The sequence below is a fragment of the Sus scrofa genome, chromosome 13 (assembly GCF_000003025.6).
Source record: "Sus scrofa isolate TJ Tabasco breed Duroc chromosome 13, Sscrofa11.1, whole genome shotgun sequence".
NCBI lineage: Eukaryota > Metazoa > Chordata > Mammalia > Artiodactyla > Suidae > Sus > Sus scrofa.
In genome coordinates, this window is record NC_010455.5 from 137,046,340 (window position 1) to 137,065,363 (window position 19,024).

Here is a 19,024-nt window from a genome sequence, read left to right on the forward strand (position 1 = left end):
AGCAATGCGGGATCCAAGCCAAGTCTGCAGCCTACACCACAGCTTACAGCAATGCTGGATCCTTAACTCACTGAATGAGGCCAGGGATTGAACCCACGACCTCATGGATGCTAGTAGGATTTGTTAACTGCTGAGCCACAAAGGGAACTCCTGAAAAGGCAGTCTTCATTATCAGCTCTAAAGGGATGTGGTGGGAGGTGGTAGTGAGATAATCTGTAGTCCACCAGATGGCCTGCGAGCTGAGAGTATGTCTCTGGGGGGTAGGGGGTCAACCTGCAAATGAACATTTACTGCACTCTTCCCACTGGTTGCCTTTTATAGACTTGTATCAGTAATGGTTGTGTTTAATGGTTCACCTCTCAGCACCCAGGTCATGTCTCTATTGGCTCTGGGGAAGGAGACTTAATTCTTGTGTCCCAAGAATTGAGCCCTTAGTCTCCGGGCCAGCCTGGTGGGCCTTCCTACCCTTTGTTACCAGGACAGCTGGGAGTGAGTGGTGACCGGAGCCAACTCTTGGATTACTCTATGGGAGGTTGTCATGTCACAGAGAAGGCCCCCAGAGTCCTAGGATGTCAGGGCCCTTCGGAAGCAGCTGAGAGATGTGCTGTTTTACATAAGAAGAAACCTCATGGGACCCTACAGACTTGCCAAGGTGGCCCAGCCTGTGAGGAGAAGGGCCAGCCTGTGCTGATCCAGGTCCTTGCCCTTCATCAAGCCTCATTTCCACATGCTCTCATTCCTCCTCACAGGCCTGGCCTCTGAGGATTTCCCAGTGATCTGCTCAGGGCCAGCCAGCCCATCAGGACTCACTGAGACCACACCCAGGTCTCCCAGGTCCCAGCCCAACAGAGGCGCACCCACTCCTGGGGACACCTAGACTTACCTCCTGGCTCACCTCCAGTGGAAACCATCCCCAAGCCCATAGCAGCCACGGCAGCAGGCACTACATTCATTTATCCACCTTTCTTGGCCTCATCTGCATTTTATTTAATTCTGGGCTTTGCATGCCCATGGATGGGGGTCCTGTATCCCCCTCTCCCACCTTTGTTTCATGCTCAGTGCCAGAGGCAAAAACTGCTGGGGGTGTGGACTGTCTTCTGAGGCAGGCTGGAACATTCAAGGCCTTGAAAGTGCCCTGCAGCCCTCAATGTCCTTTCCATCCATTTATTCATTTAACGAGCATTTGTTGGTACGTGCTCTGTGTCAGCCTCCATCCTGGAAGATGAGGATGGAATAGTGAGCAGACGGAGGCCTGGCCGGCCCTTGGGGGGCTTTCATCTAGTTCTCACCCTTCCCAGCCACTCAGGGCATCACTAGGCCAACCTGTATTGCTTTACACCTGTCATGTGTTTGCATTGGTAAGATCAGCACGTGTCCAGAGCCCCATTTCAGAGCTGGCTCTCTAGGTTATGTCACTTGCCCAAAGTCACAAGGCCAGCACCTAGGCCCCCTGATTCCCAGCATAAACCTCCTTCTGTTGTATTTTCTTCCCTCTCTCCCCAGATAACCTCGGGGGGAACCTCAGGGACCCCAAATCCCTGCTGAGGTGCTAGACAGAGCTGGGCAAGCCTGTCTTGACCTGAGCAGCCCCAGGGGGCCCCTCCATTCTGGGTCATTCGCGGGTGCCCAGACACAGCCCCACACAGGTTCTGTGCTCCAGCTGAGGTTAGGTAAGCGGCTTGGTGGCAATTTCACTTTCCCTTTAGCATTTCTTTGTTTCCTTCCAAATTCGGCAGACTTAAAATGGGTCCCTGGAGGTGAGGACGGGTGGGAGGGAGGAGGAGGTATGGGTGGGGAGGGCACAAGGGAAGGCCGCGCCTCACCTGTATAGGGTGGGAAGCCGAACCCAGTGTTGGGGTGGAGGCTGCTCTTTTTCCTCCCCCTGGCTCTGCTTCCAGCATTTTGTCAGCCCCTTCCAGCCACCTACACAGCCCAGCATCATCCTCAGCTGTCACCACTGCTCACCTAGAACAATGAAGGCTTGTCTGCCTTTCCTGGAAAGGGGAGGAGGGCGCTGAGGGTGGGGGAACTTGGGGAGGTGGGGCTGGATAATTGTTCTCCAAGATGAGATTTTTGGAGGAGAGAAACTTCATTTGCACAGAGCTTATAAATAAACTTCTAGCCCACAAAACTTCTTGCCAGGCCACATAGCAACCTCTCCCTCACCACAGAAGTCTGAGAAGCCCCATCCAGCTTCTCTAGAAAGCTTTTGCACCGAGCCAACCTGGCCATCACCCCCGTCCCCTCTGCCCCAGCTCCTGTCCTTGTGTGGGACAACTCCTGCCTCTCCGCGCTGCTTTGTGCGTGTGATTCCCACATCTCAGAGGTGCCTGAGGGGAGCCGTTGCCTGGCATAAATTCGGACGGACTCCAGCTTCCTCTGGGATTCCCCACGAATCTGGGATGGGTCAGGTGGGAGACCTTTTTGTGACTTCCAGGTGTGACCAGCTGCTCTTAAAGCTGCAGCTTCTTAGCCAAAAAGATGAGCATTTCATTGCATTTCGGGGGTGGGGGGGAACGACAGAATATTTGAAGTCAGATTTCCCAGGAAGTCCTGTGAGTGGTGTCTGCACTCACAGCGGTATGCTCAGGATGGTTGTGGTGCCTGAGCTGCCAGCAATCCAGGCTGGTTTTATGGATGAGGAAGCAGAGATCCACAGAGGAAAAGCGACTTGCCTAGAGCCATGCTGCTATTTTTTTTTTTTCCCAAATCCAGGATGACCCTCTAATGACTCCCTAAAGTCCTAGCACTTTCTTTACACTCTGCTGCCTACAGACATTTATTTATTGCTCTTAGGCTGCCCCTTCTCCCCATGGTTTTAAACTCCTCTCCTTTTCCAAAGCCCCAAGTTTCATGACATACTAGAAACGCTGACATCCTAGCTGGTCCTAACACCTCAGTTTGTACTTGAGTCCCTGTGCAAGACATTCTGGTCCCTTGGGTGCTTAGGGTTAAGCCTCAGCCTGCAGACACTCATCTCTTTTCTCCTACACCTTCCATGCTCCCAAAAGCCAGGGAGTGGCTTTTGTGGGGTACACCATCTGAAGTCTGCTCTGAGCCTGGTGGATGAATGAATCTGAGTCTTCAGAAAATGACTCCCTAAAGGGCTGGGAGGGAGGCCAGTCTCTCTGTGGCCCAAAGGTGGGGCTCTAGGTCAATTCATCAATGGTCAAATTTCCCAAAGTACCGGTTTGATAGTCTGCAACTCAGCTCGTGGTCTTCCTCATGTCTCCCGTGCTCCAGGTGGCTTTTTGCTTTGCCTCCCCTTTGTCCTATAGCTGCATCATCCAGCAGGAAAATGATGAGAGCCACATACATAATTTTAACTTTTCCAGGAGCCCAAAAAGTTTTTTTTTTAAAGTGGACAAAATTAATTTTAGCAATGCATTTTTATTTCACCTAATATCTCCAGAATATCATTTCAGCGTGTAATTACAATACAAAATTATTTCCAACGCTGGTGTGTGTTTAGAGCACGTCTCAGTTCAGACCAGCCGCCTTTCAAGTGTGCATAGCCACATGCGGCTGGCGGCTGCCATTGTGCACAGCGCTGCCCTGTAGCTCGGTGGAGTTCTGTCTTCCTTTGCCCCTGTAATCCTCCCCTCCCTCTGCCTTTGGATAAATCAGGTTTTCCTTCACGCTCTCTCCCAAGCATCCTAAGAAAGAGTCACCTTCATGCACTGTCCCCTCACTGCCCCTCTGAATTAACCCCTTGCAGTCTGGGCCCTTCTTCTCCTTATCTCCCTCAGAGGTCCCCCATGGCCCCCTGACAACCTTTGATGCATGCTGTCTTTTCAGCCTCTTCTACAGACTTTACCTGGTTGGTCCTCCAGCTCTTCCTTTAACCTCTCCCTTCCAGTTAGCCTTCGAGATGCTGTCCCACTCCACTCACCCTGGAACCTGCCCTTCCTGGGACCTCCCTTCCCCTGGAGAATCACTCCTGGCAGATGTCTTGCTTGGGACCTTCAAATGCTGCTCCCCCCTCCCTTTGCAGCCCCCCAGCCCCGCTCAAGCCTGGTCCTTCTCATATCTGCCACCTCCCACCTCTCTTTTTGGTCTCTCCACTTCTACCACCATCCTCTTGACTACCTCTTTTCCAGCTGCTTAACTCATCTTCCCAAAGTGCAGCTCTGATCACATTTCCCTGTTGAAAACCTGCAGCACCAGAAGTTGTAATAACGGGGGAACATGCTTATGTTATAATGTTGGGTGAAAAAAAGTAGCATACCAAATTGTAGAAACAGTAAGATCCCAGCTTCATGAAAGCAAAAGCAAAGAGTAGAAAGAAAGAGAGAAAGAAAGAAAGAAAGAAAGAAAGAAAGAAAGAAAGAAAGAAAGAAAGAAAGAAAGAAGGAAGAAAGGAAGAAAGAGGAAGGAAGGAAAGAAGGAAGGGAGGGAGAGAGAGGAGAGGGAGGGAGGAAGAAAGAAACCAGTTTATATTGGTTGTCTTTAGTGGGTAAATTGATTTTTTTTCTGTGATTTTGAAATTTTCTCTAATGAATGCCCATTTTATAAATTGAAAAATTAATATACTTTTTATTTTTGGAAATGCCATTTTGAAGTTTTAATGCTTCCTGACAGGAATGTCCTTCGTGGTCCAGCTGTGACCGCCCCCCCAATCCCTGGCCAGCCCCCCTGGCTGCTCTGTCTCCGTTCAGCATGGACTTCCTTGCATTCCCAGACAGCCTTGCTCCTTTCTCTCTCTACCCCTTTATTCAGGTTGTTTCCGCCCCTGGATGCCCCTCCCCTGTGATGCCTGATCCAGATCCTGCCCACGTGCAAGTTCCATCAACAGTCACTTCTAGCCTTCCGAGGCCCCACTGCCCAGCTGTGACTTCTTTCTCATCTTCAAATCTCTTTGCATTTGACTTATTCTGGCTGGTTTTCTAGGCAATTGAATTCTCATCTCTCCTCTTTAGACAAGAAGTTCTTTCAGCCTTCCATGCTCAGAGGAAAAGCATGGATGTTTTTTCCTCTTTTTAATATAAATTTATCATTTTCCTCTTTTAAGATTCATAGTTTGATAGAAAAGTAGGAAGATATTCAATGGTCTAAAGAAAAAGGTAGGAGTTCCCGTTGTGGCATAGCGGAAATGAATCCGATTAGGAACCATGAGGTTGCTGGTTCGATCCCTGGCCTCACTCAGTGGGTTAAGGATCCGGTGTTACTCTGAGCTGTGGTGTAGGTTGCAGATGCGGCTCGGATCTTCGCTGCTGTGGCTGTGATGTAGGCTGGTGACTATGGCTCTGATTCGACCCCTAGCCTGGGGACCTCCATGTGCCACGGATGTGACCCTAAAAACACACACAAAAAAATAAGAAGAAGAAGAAAAAGAAAAAGGTAAAAAATACTTATAACCCTACCACCTGGAGACATTCTGTCACTGTTAACATACATGTATTTTTAGATTGGGATCGTGCTGAATATGCAACTCTGTATTCTCTTTTTACCCCCCCCCCCACCTTTTATTTTGTAATTTTCCCCATGATGTGGAATCTCCTTCAAATAAAACTTTCTAAAGGGCTTGGCATATTCCAGGGTATTGAAGCACCATCATTTATTTAACTGTCCTCCCGTTGTTCAACATTTAGGCATTCCCTGTTTTAAAATTTTCTAATTACCCTTGGATAGAAAGTCCTATCCAAGCTACGGACTTTCTGATGAGCTACGAGTCCAGATTCCTAGGCGCAGCCTGAATCTGGGTCAAAGAGTCTGAACATTTTTAAGGCTCTTCACACACATTGCCAAAGTGCTTTCCAGAAGGGTTGTACCGTCCCATCCCCGCTGATGGTGTAGAAGGGCCCCTGTTCTGTAGGATGCTTGCCAGCCTTACTGCCATGAAAAAAAAAAAAAAAAAACTGTGCCAGTTTCATAGGCAAAATAGTGTCATCATGTTTATTTCTTTGCTTACTAGTGAGTTTCACATTTTTCATGTCAGGTGTTTAGAAGTCATTTGTAGTTTTACTTCTTTGAATAGCTTCTTTATCTGCATGGCCCCTTTTTCTGTTAAAGGTTACTCATTCCTTGTTAGTTTGTAAATCACTTCATATAGGGAGAGGATTATGTCCTCTGCTATATTTGTTGAGAGTTTGCAGAACTTACTTGGGGTGAGCGACTGCAAAGGCTGCAGAATTGGTGTCCTCACAGCTGCTTCTCTACATATGCCTCTTCCTCCCCCCACCACACCTGAAGTCCTGGAGGGCACAGGGGCTCCGTGACCAGGCTCAGGGTGCCCCCTGCCCCCCCCCCACAACCCAGTGCCCGAGCACAGTGCTCTGCGTTGGTTGTTCAGCCAGTGTTTGTTGAATGAATTAAGAGGATGTCCTGTTTGGAGTTCCCGTTGTGGCACAATGGAAGTGAATCTGACTAGTATCCATGAGGATGCTGGTTCCACCCCTGGCCTCACTCAGTGGGTTGGGAGTCCCGAGTTGCTGTGACTGTGGTGTAGGCCAGCAGCTGTAGCTCCAATTTAACCCCTAGCCTGGGAACCTCCATATGCCACGGGTGTGGCCCTAAAAAAAAAAAAAAAAAGGATGTCCTGTTTAAGTAACTACGGTTATATGAAAGCGGTTTTTTCTCTCTGGCTGCATATACAAGGTCTTGGGTCTTCCTAGGAATAACTAACCAAAGATGACAAAAATAAAGTGTACAGTGTGGCCATGTCTAACTAAAGGCACAGCTCTTCAAGTTACAAAATAAACTACCTCACTTGTTTGTCACAGTCTGCTTTAAAATTTAAGGGAATCAAACTCACAATGAGATTTGACCTCACTCCCACAAGGATGGCTATTAAAAAAAAAAGGACAGACAAAACAAGTATTGGGAGGATGTAGAAAATCATTGCTGGCTGGGATGTAAAATGATGCAGCCACTTTGGAAAACAGTTGTGCATAGAGTTACCATGGGACCCGCTGTCTTAGTCCATCCAGGCTGCTGTATGAAAATCCCATAGCATGGGCTATATGACACTTATTTCTCACAGTTCTGGAGGCTGAGAAGTCCAGGTTCAAGTTGTCAGCAGATGTGGGTCGGGTGAGAGCCCACTTCTTGGTTCATAGATGGTCATTTTCTCACCGTGTCCTTACAAGTTGGAGGGAGATTAGAAAATTCAATGAGATCTCTTTTGCAAAGGCACTAATCCCACTCCTGAATGCTCCACTCTCATGACCTCATCGCCTCCCCAAAGCCATCTAATGCCGTCACCATGGGAGTTAGGATTGTAGCAAATGCCTTTGGGGACGGGGACACAGACCCTCAGTCCACAACATCTAGTGGTTCCACTGCCAGGTATATACCCAAGAGAATTAAAAACATAAGTCTCTGCAAGTAACTGTACATGAATATTCATGACAACAGTATTCATAATAGTCAAAGAGTAGACACAGCCTAGTTGTCCTCAACTGATGAATGAATAAACACACTGTGGTGTATCTGTACTGGGGACTATTATTTGGCCATAAAAAGGAATGAAGTACTGACACCTGCTATGGCAGAGATGAATCTTGCAAGTATTATGCTCAGTGAAAATAGCTAGACGCAGAAGGCTGTTACATGACACCATTTCTATGAAATGTCTAGAAGGGGCAAGTCCATCAAAAAAGCAGGTAAATTACTGGTTGACAGGAGCTGAAGGTGAGGGTGGAGGTGGGAAGTAAGACATGATGAATGGGTGTGGGATTTCTTTGGCGGATGTTCTGGGATTAGATATGGTGAAGGTTGCATAACCTTAAGAATACATTACAAGCTACTAAATTGTATACTCTAGAAGGAAGAATTTGATGGTACAAGATGTATATCTCAATGAAAAAAGTAAGTCGTGTCCGGAAGCTGCACTGGGGTAAGGCTTGGCCTCAGGAGACAGGGCCAAGTTCCTTGGAGCGAGCTGGGGGGGAGGTGGCGGCTGGGAGGAGGTCCCTAATCAGCAGTAGTTTATGTGTCAGGATCTATGAAGGCCTGGGGCACCCAGGATGAGGGTGAGAGAAAGTTGAGTGTTTCTTTATTAAATAGAATAAAGCAAAAGTGGACTTAAATTAAGTTGGGATAAATAACAGCCGAGTACAGTAGAGTGAGATGGGCTCTGAACTCGGAATGAGAATCTGATTGAGTTCTGCCACCACCTCGCAGTGTAACTGCCTGAGGGGCTCCTGCCTTGAGCCTTAGCTCCCTCGGCAGCAGGAGGGGGTGACACCCCCCAGCTTGCTTTGCTTAGGAGGTGATGAAATATTGCCTGGGAGTGTGTTTTGAAGGCTGTTAAGTGGCTGCTCCCAGTAGACACCTGTCTTTTTTTGCCTGTTTTTAGTCTCTTTTGTCTTTCCAAAACAGATTAAGCAGATGTTAACAAATTACTGATTTGTTTTTAGTAATAGTAAAATTGTATTAAAGAAACATCATACTTTTAGAATCATTTTGGAGAATGGTGTTTTTGAGTCAGTGAGTAGCCCCTGTGGTTGGGGTAGGTGAAGAGAAGGACGATGTGGCCCAGGATGAGACTTGTAAAGTCTTTTTTTTTTTTTTTTAGGGCTGCCCCTGCAGCACCTGGAAGTTCCCAGGCTAGGGGTCTAATCAGAGCTGCAGCTGCCGGCCACAGCCACAGCAACGCAGCATCCCAGCTGTGCCTGTGCCCTACACCGGAGCTCACAGCAACAATGGATCCTTAACCCACTGAGCGAAGCCAGGGATTGAACCTGACACCTCATGGTTCCTAGTTGGATTCATTTCCCCTGCGCCATGACAGGAACTCCGAAACTTATAAAGTCTTAATGCCAGCTTTATTCTACTGGTAATAGGGAGTCGTGGTGGGAGTTTCCATTGTGGCTCAGAAGGTTAAGGACCCAATGTTGCCTCTGTGAGAATGTGGGTTTGATCCCTGGCCTTGCTCAGTGGGTAAAGAATCCAGAGTTGCCACAAGCTGCAGCATGGGTCGCAGCCACGGTGTAGGTCGCAGCTGCAGCTCTGATTCCACCCCTATCCTGGGAACTTCTGCATGCCACAGGTGCAGCCCAGAAAAAGAAAACAAAGGGAGTCATGGCGGCCTTTTACGCAGGAAAGTGTCATGAAGTAAGGAAATGTGAGGATCTCTGGCATAGAGGACAGTTGTGCAGAGGGTTTCATTGCAGGAGAGACTGATCCTAGCTAGAATGGGGAAGAAGGAGTGCCCTCTGGGTAGGACCCTCGTAGGAAGGAAGTGAGCTGAGAGCCTGGTCTTATTTGTCCAGAGCCATTGAGATGGACCCACTGCCTCCATGAAAAAGGACCTCCTCACAAAAGCCCCCGGGCAGAGATAATGTGGCTTTGATCATCAAAAAAGCATACAGCAGTTTTTAGTCTTTGCAAAGGAAAAAAAAAATTTTTTTTTTTTTGGTCTTTTTGCCATTTCTTGGGCCACTACCACAGCATATGGAGGTTCCCAGGCTAGGGGTCGAATCGGAGCTGTAGCTGCTGGCCTACACCACAGCCACAGCAACGCGGGATCTGAGCTGCATCTGCAACCTACACCACAGCTCACGGCAATGCCAGATCGTTAACCTGCTGAGCAAGGGCAGGGATCGAACCCACAACCTTGTGGTTCCTAGTCAGATTCGTTAACCATTGCGCCACGACGGGAACTCCTTATTTTATTTATTTATTTATTCTTTTTGCAGCCACACTGGCAGCATATGAAGTTCCCAGGCTAGGAGTCAAATCAGAGAGCAGCTGCCGGCCTACGCCACAGCTATAGCAACACTGGATCCTAGGCACATCTGTGACCTACACCACAGCTTGCAGCAATGCTGGATCCTTAACCCACTGAGCGAGGGCAGGGATTGAACCCCCATCTTCACAGACACTATGTTGGGTTCTTAACCTGATGAGCCACAACAGGAACTCCAGGAAAATTTTTAAAAAGGCATTGCTATCATGAAAAAAGCTAAAATATGTAATATTTTTAAAAAGGCATTTAGCACCTAATTGAGCATGGTACAGTATACAAGGAACCCTGCCGATATGCCTTCTGAGTATATAATTTAAGAGAAGCCTTCTTTGACTTATTTTATTTTCTATCGTAATGGAATTCCACCAAGGTCCCCCCCCATCCAAGTACCCCATCAGCACCGTGTAGGACAAGTGAAATCTGGGGCAGCCAGAAGGAACCCTTGTCAGGTTTGGCAGCTCCTCTTGTTTGGGACTCATTTGGTTACTAGTTTTGTGTGTTTGTAAATAGAAGGACTAGGACAGAAGGGGTTCTGCCTGTTTTTAGGGCTGCGGTCCCAGGTCACACCTGCAGAGTACAAGGAGCTGGTCCCTAGCCGCTGTGAGGTGGACTAGCCCCTGTGGCCAGGTTGGTGGATTTAGAGAATCAGATCCCAGCTTTGGCTTGCACTTAAGTAATTTCAGACCCTGATGTGAAGAGAAAGCCCTGGGGTCCGTCTGTTCAGGAGCCACAGAGAGTGGGATGGAGTGGGAGCTGGGTCACCCTTGGTGTGCGTGGAGGCTCAGCCAAGGGGAAGGGGGTTGTCAGAGCTGAGAGAGAGCAGGTTTGAAAAGGCTCGCTGGTAGGGTTTCTGGGAAAAATAGGTTGCCCAGTTAAACTTGAATTTCAGGTAAACAACAAAATTTTTTAGAATAAGTATGTTCCCAATATTGTACAGGGCATACTTATACTAAAGAAATTATTTTGGGGGGCCATACCCATGGCATGCAGAAGTTCCCAAGCCCAGGGATCGAACCTGTGCCATAGCAGTGACCCGAGCCACAGCAGTAACAGTGCTGGATGGATCCTTAACTGCTAGGCCACCAGGGAACTCTTAAGAAATTATTTGTTGTTTATCTGAAATTCACACCGAGTCGAACATCTTGCCTTCTTTTTCCCCCATCATCGAATCCGGCTTCCCTGGGGGAATTCTGATTCCCTCTCCTGCCACCACCACCACCAGACACATCCTGTGAACCCCCTTCATATTGATTTCAAATTCATATTGCAAGGGAGTCTTACCTAGTTCATTTCCTTCTGTTCCAAACCCGTTCATTCCTCATTCCTCTTTGCCTTGAGCCTCCCCTGGGACTGGCAAATAGCCAGCCTATGGCAAGGGACCCATGGAGCCCCCTGAAACCTCAGAGGAGAGGCAGCGAGGATGGCAGTGCCCAAGGCAAGCTCCTGGGAGTCCTTTCAGCCTTCACCACAGAGACACTGCACACACCGAGCACCGTAACCTCCCTTGTGGCCAAATCAAATCCGCAGCCTGCTGAAGGCAGAGGTTGGGTTTCGGAGGAGGTTTAGAGATGCCGACAGAGCTGTAAACATGCACAGGCATCTCCTCTGAGTTTCCACTTGGAGACCACGATTCCAAACATTCTCCTCTCGTAGGGGTTTCTCCTGGTGTGGTCCTGGGACCTCCTGGACCCAAACCATCTGCAGGGCTGGTTTTAAAAGCTGCTGCTGAGGCCACTGCCAGGGCCAAAGTTTGCTGTAGTTTCAGGTGTTCATGTTACTCCACCTGGTGAAATGTAGGTAGCCCTTCACATACACGCATGTGGGTGCGCGCGCGCGCACACACACACACACACACACACACACACACACACACGTTCCATGTCGTTGGCTCTGTCCCATGAGATCAGCACAGGGAAAACCAACAAACCCTTAATGAGACCTTGTGTACCTGTTGTTGTGAATGATACCTGGGATTTACTAATGAAGTATTTTACACACAGACATATGAAGAGGCTCAAGCGTTGATGACTTTTTAGTGGAGAGAGGAGCTGGTCAGCATTTGGACCCTTGTCCCTAAAATGTGAGATCATTTACAAGCTACACCCTCCTTTCTGGAAGGCTGTAAGCAGGATTCCATCAGTTTTACTGAGGCTCCTCTCCATTCATAACAGCAGTGTCTGCCCTGGGGCCTCAGCATCTATTAAGACCGGGTGTACAAATTCCTGTTTTGGTGGTAGGTAGCCTGTGTGTCTGTGTACGTGGTTGATGTGTTGATCTCTTACTTTTTCACTCTCAGGTCGAACTAGTTGAAACCCCCCTCCCAACGGGCCCTTGCCCAAGACCCCCATCTCAAACCCAGCCCCCTCTTCCTGCTCACTCCACTTTGGGTTCAGTGGATGGGAGAGGGGGAGGCTGACATACTAAGCTTAGCAAAGCCATTTGGACCCTCTTGGGTTACGGCGCATCATTTTACTTGGATTTGCACCGTCTGTTGCTATTGGCCTTGTGGCCACAGGAGGAGTCCGATTACAGCAGGAGAGGCTAGGAGGCTTAGGACACAGATACAACAGCGGCCCGTTGCTAATTGCCTTGGAGGTCACGTCTCAAAATAGACTCTGGTCCCTCTTTCTGGCCTCCGAGAGAGGAAAGGCTGTCCTTTCCCTGTCCAGCTGGCTCCCCATATTCTCTACTAGACCCTCCTGGATCTTATTCCTGTTCTTTTTATTACACTAGAATTTACATACAGTAGAATCAAAGTTCCCGTGGCGCAGCAGAAACAAATCCAACTAGGAACCATGAGATTGCAGGTTCGATCCCTAGCCTTCCTCTGTGGGTTAAGGAATCAGCATTGCCGTGAGCTATGGTGTAGGTCAAAGACGAGGCTCAGATCCCATGTTGCTGTGGCTGTGGCATAGGCCGGCAGCTGTAGCTCCGATTCGACCCCTAGCCTGGGAACCTCCATATGCCACAGGAACAGCCCTAAAAAGCAAAAAAAAAAAAAAGGTATATACATATGTATATATATACACACACACACATATATACATATACACACACACACACACACATACACCTTCTCTGGTGCGTAGTTCTGTGGATTCAACAAAGGCACTTAGACATGTAACCATCAGTACAGTCAAGATATGGAACAGTTCGGTCACCCCAAAAGATTTCCTCCTCCAGCCCCTTTTAGTCAACCTCTCCCCCTACCCCCTGGCAACCACGGATCTGTTTTCAGTCCCTACAGCTTTGCCTTTTCCAGAATGCCATATAAATGGAATCATACAGTATGTAGCTTTTTGTTTGTGGCTTCTTTCATTCAGCATAATGTGTTTAAAACTTTTCCATGGTGTTGTGTGTTATCATTAGATTGCTCTGTTTTATAGTTGAGTAGTATTCTGTAAACATTCTGGCACAGATTTTTATGTGAATGTAACTTTTCATTTGATTTCGGCAGATCCTGGGAGTGAGGTTGCTGGTCGTATGGCAAGTGTACGTGTAACTTTATGAGAAATGCTAGACTGTTTTCTTTTTCTTTTTTCTTTTTTAATTTTTTATCTTTTTAGGGCCACAGGTGTGACATATGGAGGTTCCCAGGTCAGGGGTTGAATTGGAGCTGCAGCTGCTGGCCTGTGCCACAGCCACAGCAATACAAGATCCAAACTGAGTCTGACCTACACCACAGCTCATGGCAATGCCAGATCCTTAGCCACTGAGCAAGGCCAGGGATCAAACCTGTGTCCTTATGGATACTGGTCCGGTCCATTACCGCTGAGCCACAATGGGAACTCCTGTTTTCAAAAGTGACTGTACCATTCTTCATTCCTACCAGCAAGGTATGAGAGTTCCAATTGCTAAACACTCTTACAAGTACTAGTGTTGGCAGTTCTTTCTTCTTTTTGTTTTTAAAATTGAATATATATATATGTATATATATATATATATATATATATATTTTTTTTTTTTTTGGTCCTTTCTAGGGCTGCACCCATGGTATATGGAGGTTCCCAGGCTAGGGGTCGAATCCGAGCTGTAGCCACCCACCTACGCCAGAGCCACAGCTGCATCTGTGACATACACCACAGCCCACAGCAACGCCGGATCCTTAACCTACTGAGCAAGGCCAGGGATCGAACCTGCAATCTCATGGGTCCTAGTCGGATTCATTTCCGCTGAGCCACAACGGGAACTCCTAAAACTGAATTTTATTTTAGTCATTCTAATAGTGTTTAGTAGTATCTCATTGTTTTTCAATTTGCATTTCCCTAATGACTAATGATTTTGAGCAGCTTTCTATGTGCTTATTGGTCATCCTTGTATCTTCTTTGGTGAATTGTCTACTCAAATATTTTTCTCATTTACAAATAATTTCTTCCATTTTGCGGCTTGTCTTTTTATTTTCTTAACAGTGTCTTTGGAAGGCAAATGCTCTTAATTTTGAGAAAGTTTATTGATCACTTTGTCATTTCTTTTATGGAGCATGTTTTGCTGTGATGTATAAGAAATCTTGGCCTAACCCAATGTCTTGTATTTTCTTCTGGAAGTTTAATAGTTTTAGGTTTTGCATTTAAGCCCATGAACTGTTCCAAGTAAATTTTTGTATATTTGGTGAGGTTTGAGTTAATCGTATGGAGAACCAATTGTTCTGGCACCATTTGTTGAAAAGATGATCCTTTTTCCATTTAGTTGCGTTTGTATATTTGTCAAAAATAAAGGTGTAAGAAATGACTTGCAGTTACTTCCATTCTGTGGGCTGTCTTTGCACTTCCTTGATTGTTCCTTTTGAAGCACAAAACTTTTTAATTTTGATGAAGTGCAGTTTATCTTTTATCATTTGTGCTTTTGGTGTAACATCTAAGAAATCATTGCCTAATCCTAGGTCGTGAAGATTTAAAACGCCTGTGTTTTCTTCTAAGAGTTTTATAGCTGTAGCTTTTATATTTAGGTCTCTGATCCATTTGAGTTAATTTTGTATCTGGTATGAGGTACAGGGTCTAACTTTATATTTTTGTGTGTATATAACGAGTTAACCCAGCGACATTTTCTGAAAAGACCATTATTCTTTTCCTATTGAATTGTCTTGTTCCCTTGTCAAACATCCGCAAGCCATAACTGTAAGGATTTGTTTCTGGACTCTCACTTCTATTCCATTGATCTATATTTCTACCCTTAGGCCAGTACTGCAGCAGCTTAATTACTGTGTGGCTTTATAGTAAGTCTGAAATTGAGTAGCACGGGTCTTCCAACTTGGTTCACCTTCTTCAAAAATATGTTGGCTATTCTAGTTGCTTTGCTTTTTCATATACATTTTAGACTCAGCTTGTCAGTTTCTTAAAAAAAAAAACCTGCGTGGGTTTTGATTATGATTGTGTTACAGTCTGTACTTCAGTTTTGGGAGAATTGACATCTGAACAATATTGAGTTTTCCATTTATCGAGGTCTTTTAAAATTTCTTTGATCGTGGAGTTGCTGTTGCGGCCCAGTGGTAATGAACCCAACTGGTATCCATGAGGACATGGGTTTGATCCCAGGCCTCGCTCAGTGGGTTAAGGATCTGGCATTGCCGTGAGTTGTGGTGTAGGTCTCAGATGTGGCTCGGATCCCAAGTTGTTGTGGCCGTGGCATAGGCCGGCAGCTGTAGCTCCGGTTCGACCTCTAGCCTAGAGGGAATTTCTATATGCCGCAAGTGTGGCCCTAAAAAGATTAAAAAATAAAATAAAAAAATTTCTTTGATCAGGGTTTTGTAGTTTTCAGTGAACAGGTTTACAATATTTCATTAGATTTATACATAAATATTTTATAGCTTTGGTGATAAAGTTCACTTCTGATTCTCGTTGCTCTCTTAGAGAAATACAGTTGCTTTTTTGTATATTGACCTTGTATCCTGTGGTCTTATTATCTTTGTATTTATAAACTTGCTTATTAATTCTGGTAGCTGTTTTGTACATTCTTTGGGATATTCTGCATAGAAAATCCTGTCATTTACAAATGTAGACAGTTTTATTTCTTCCTTTTCATCCTATATGCATTTTATTTCTTTCTCTTGTCTTATTGCATGGCTTAGAACCTCCAGTATGATGTTGAATACAAGTAATAAGAGGGGACTATTCTTCTTTGTTCCCAGTCCAGAGGAAAACATTGCATTTTTCACTCTAGGTTTTTATATATACCATTGATCAGATTGAGGAATTTCCCTTCTAATCCTAATTTGTTGAGTTCTTTTAATCTTGCATTGATGTTAAACTTTGTCAATTACTTTTTCAGTAGCTATTGAAATAACCACATGGTTTTCTATTTAGTCTGTTAATACGGTGAATGACACTGATTTTTGGTGTTGAACCAGCCTTCCACTCCTGGGCTAAACCCCACTTGGCCTCTTTGAATTATCATGTTACAGGATTCCGTCTTAGGGTCACTTCTCATATTCTCCTTTCCAGTTCCTTGGGTCTCACTCCTGTTTTTTCTTTTTCTTTTTCTTTTTCTTTTCTTTTCTTTTTTCTTTTACTTTTTTTTTTTTTGTCTTTTGTCCTTTTAGGGCTGCATCCATGGCATATGGAGGTTCCCAGGGTAGGGGTCTAATCGGAGCTACAGCTGCTGGCCCACGCCACAGCAACATGGGATCTGAGCTGCATCTGCGACCTACACCACAGCTCATGGCAATGCGGGATCCTTAACCCACTGAGCGAGGCCAGGGTTCGAACCCGCAACCTCATGGTTCCTAATCAGATTTGTTTCCGCTGCGCCATGACGGAAACTCCCACTCCTGTTTTTTCATCTGGCACCTTCCTTCCTCCTCTCAAAAGACACCCTCTAATGAGAACCGTCTTCAGAATTCCCTGTCGTCTGCACCTTCATCTCATTCTCCCCTGCTCATTTCATCCTCTCTCCTCGGCCTCAGTGGTCCCCAGGGACATCCAGGAGGCATGTCCTCCAGTCACCATCACTGCATTGGTTCACACCATGGGCCTTGGTCTCTATCTTCCCTGTTCTGAGGGGCTCTTTTTTCCAAGTCAGCTCTGCCTTGCTGGCCCCCGGCCTCATGCAGGTCTTTGTTCTCTTGCACTTTGGGCTTCTGCGGGAGCCTCCCGACCCAATGCTTGACTCCCTGTACCGCCCTCACCGTGATGACTCTTCCTGGAGCTGCGTGCTCATCCTGCCCTTCTTGGGTTCCACGTATTCGTGGCTCCTGGTATAGAAAGACTGTGCCAGGCTTCTCAGCCTGACATTCAGATGCTTCCTTAGTGTGGCTTCCGTCTGCCGTTCCGACTCCATCTTCTCTCTGTGGACGTCCTCAGGATCAGAGAGCCTGCCTGCGTTATTTCTTCAGGGACTTGCAAGCCTGAGTTTCCTGGATCCTCTCTCCTTTCTCAAGTCTGCCAGCCTCACCAAACCTGCCCCTGACCTCAGGGCCAGGGAGCCCAGCCCTGCCCTGGGGGCTTCTCTCATCGCCCTGCAGGAGTCAGTTTCTGCTTCCTGTGGCGGGTTCTCTCTTAGTCTTGACCAGTTATTTCCGTAGCTGGATTGTAAGCTCCTGTAGGGCAGGGGATCTTTGCTTGTGAGAAATTGGCTGGGTTTTCCTCTGTGAAATGTTCCCATAAAATGGCAATGGTAGGCTTCTGGAGTGATGGGGTTGGCGTGGGGGTGTGAGTCATCAGCAGAGTTGGTGGAGCTGGTGATCTGAGTTTGCCCCTTCCCTGGAGGCATCAGGGAGTTATCAAGGAGGTATTTCAGGGGGGTTCACAGTGTCCCTCAGCCAGAAAACTGGAATTTACTCTGCAGCCGAGGAGCGAGCAAGACTGCAGTGGGGAAGGAAAAGTCTCTGTATCTGTGGACTGGGACAGACACAGAATAGGATGTCTCCAGGGAAAGGTGGCACCACATCCAGCATGGAGCCCACGTGGCCTCCACGCCTGAGAGCCTGGGTAGAGGTCAGGACTAGGGTTAGGGCTAGGGGTTAGGGTTAGGGAAAGTCTTCAGGGCTGGGGTAGGGAAAGTCTTCAGGTAGAATGCAGATCAGAGCCAAGGACAGAACTTCTAGGTCTGCAAGCAAAGAGCCCTGGGAAGAGAGAATGGGAGCTGCTGCTGGTCACTGCCAAGCAGGTGAAGTCCCAGAGGAAGGCTGTTTGGGATCCAAATGGACAAGTAGACTGGGGACCAACGCAGGGCTCCCAAGGGCTGGGGGAGCCACAGTGGAAGGTGAAGAGGTCAACCTGGGTCCCCCTTCTGCAGGTGGGACTGAGAACGAAGTGAAAGGGAGTTCCTGTAGTGGCACAGTGGAAATGAATCCGACTGGGAACCATGAGGTTGCGGGCTCGATCCCTGGCCTCACTCAGTGGGTTAAGGATCTGGCGTTGCCATGAGCTGGGGTGTAGGTGGCAGACGCGGCTTGGATCTGGCATTGCTATAGCTCCAATTAGACCCTTAGCCTGGGAACCTCCATATGCTGCGGGTGCAGCCCTAAAACAAAAGGAAAAGAAAAAAAAAAAAAAGAACTAAGTGGAGAGCGTGATTGGGGGTCTAGAAAGCTGAGCGCGGCTTCCATCTTGCGTGGCCTGAAGTGAGGGCAGAACCAGGATCCATTTATCCAGATACCCCAGGAGCTGTACCTGCCAAGAGAAGTTCTGCCTAGATGGCACCTGTGGCGGGATCTGGAGGTGCCATGTCAACCTGCTTTCGTGGGTTGTGTTGTGTTTTCCATAAGCTTTTCAGTAGGCGTTGCTTTCAAAAGAATTCCAGGCTTGTCTCTGTGACCTGAGGGATGGGGGTACTTCTCCATACTAATGTCCCTGTCAGCACAGAGGAGGGCATGGGTAAGGAGCAGGGCGTGATGCTCGCCAGGGGGTGTGGTAGTGGGGCTGTCAGGAGGCCCTGGTGCTGAGGCAGAGAAGGAGATGAGACCCAGATCTCTGCTGGCTGGGGGTCCTTCTCTCAGTCCCTGGAGGACTCTGCACAGTGCTGGGTGTTGGCAGGAATTTGTTTCGTTGGAGCTGATCCTTGGGGAATGGCCAGCTCAGGCCTCTCTCTAGAAGAGCAGTCCTTTGTCCTATATGGCCCCTATCACACTTTCAGGGAAATCCTACCCACCTCAAGGGGCCTTTCTTGCAGTGCCCTTGCTGCCCCCATCACACAGCTCTGTCACACCATCACCAGCCCACCTGACCTCTTAACCCTTGGTACTATGGACAGCAGGATTATTCGGTGACTCAGCATCCTTAGGGCCATTCGCCGTCCCAGGGCAGCCAAGCTTTGGGCTTTGAGGACATCAGAGAGCCTAACTGATTACACTTGGCTACTCAAGGGGTGTGTGGGGGTGCCCTTGGCCTTTGTTTGCTG

General features: G+C 47.4%; 1 protein-coding gene across 3 annotated transcripts in view; it reads left to right on the forward strand.

The window, feature by feature from the left end:
- The window catches only part of ADCY5 (adenylate cyclase 5), a 168,050-nt gene that overhangs the window by 80,594 nt on the left and 68,432 nt on the right, over window positions 1-19,024 (forward strand). The window lies entirely within an intron of this gene.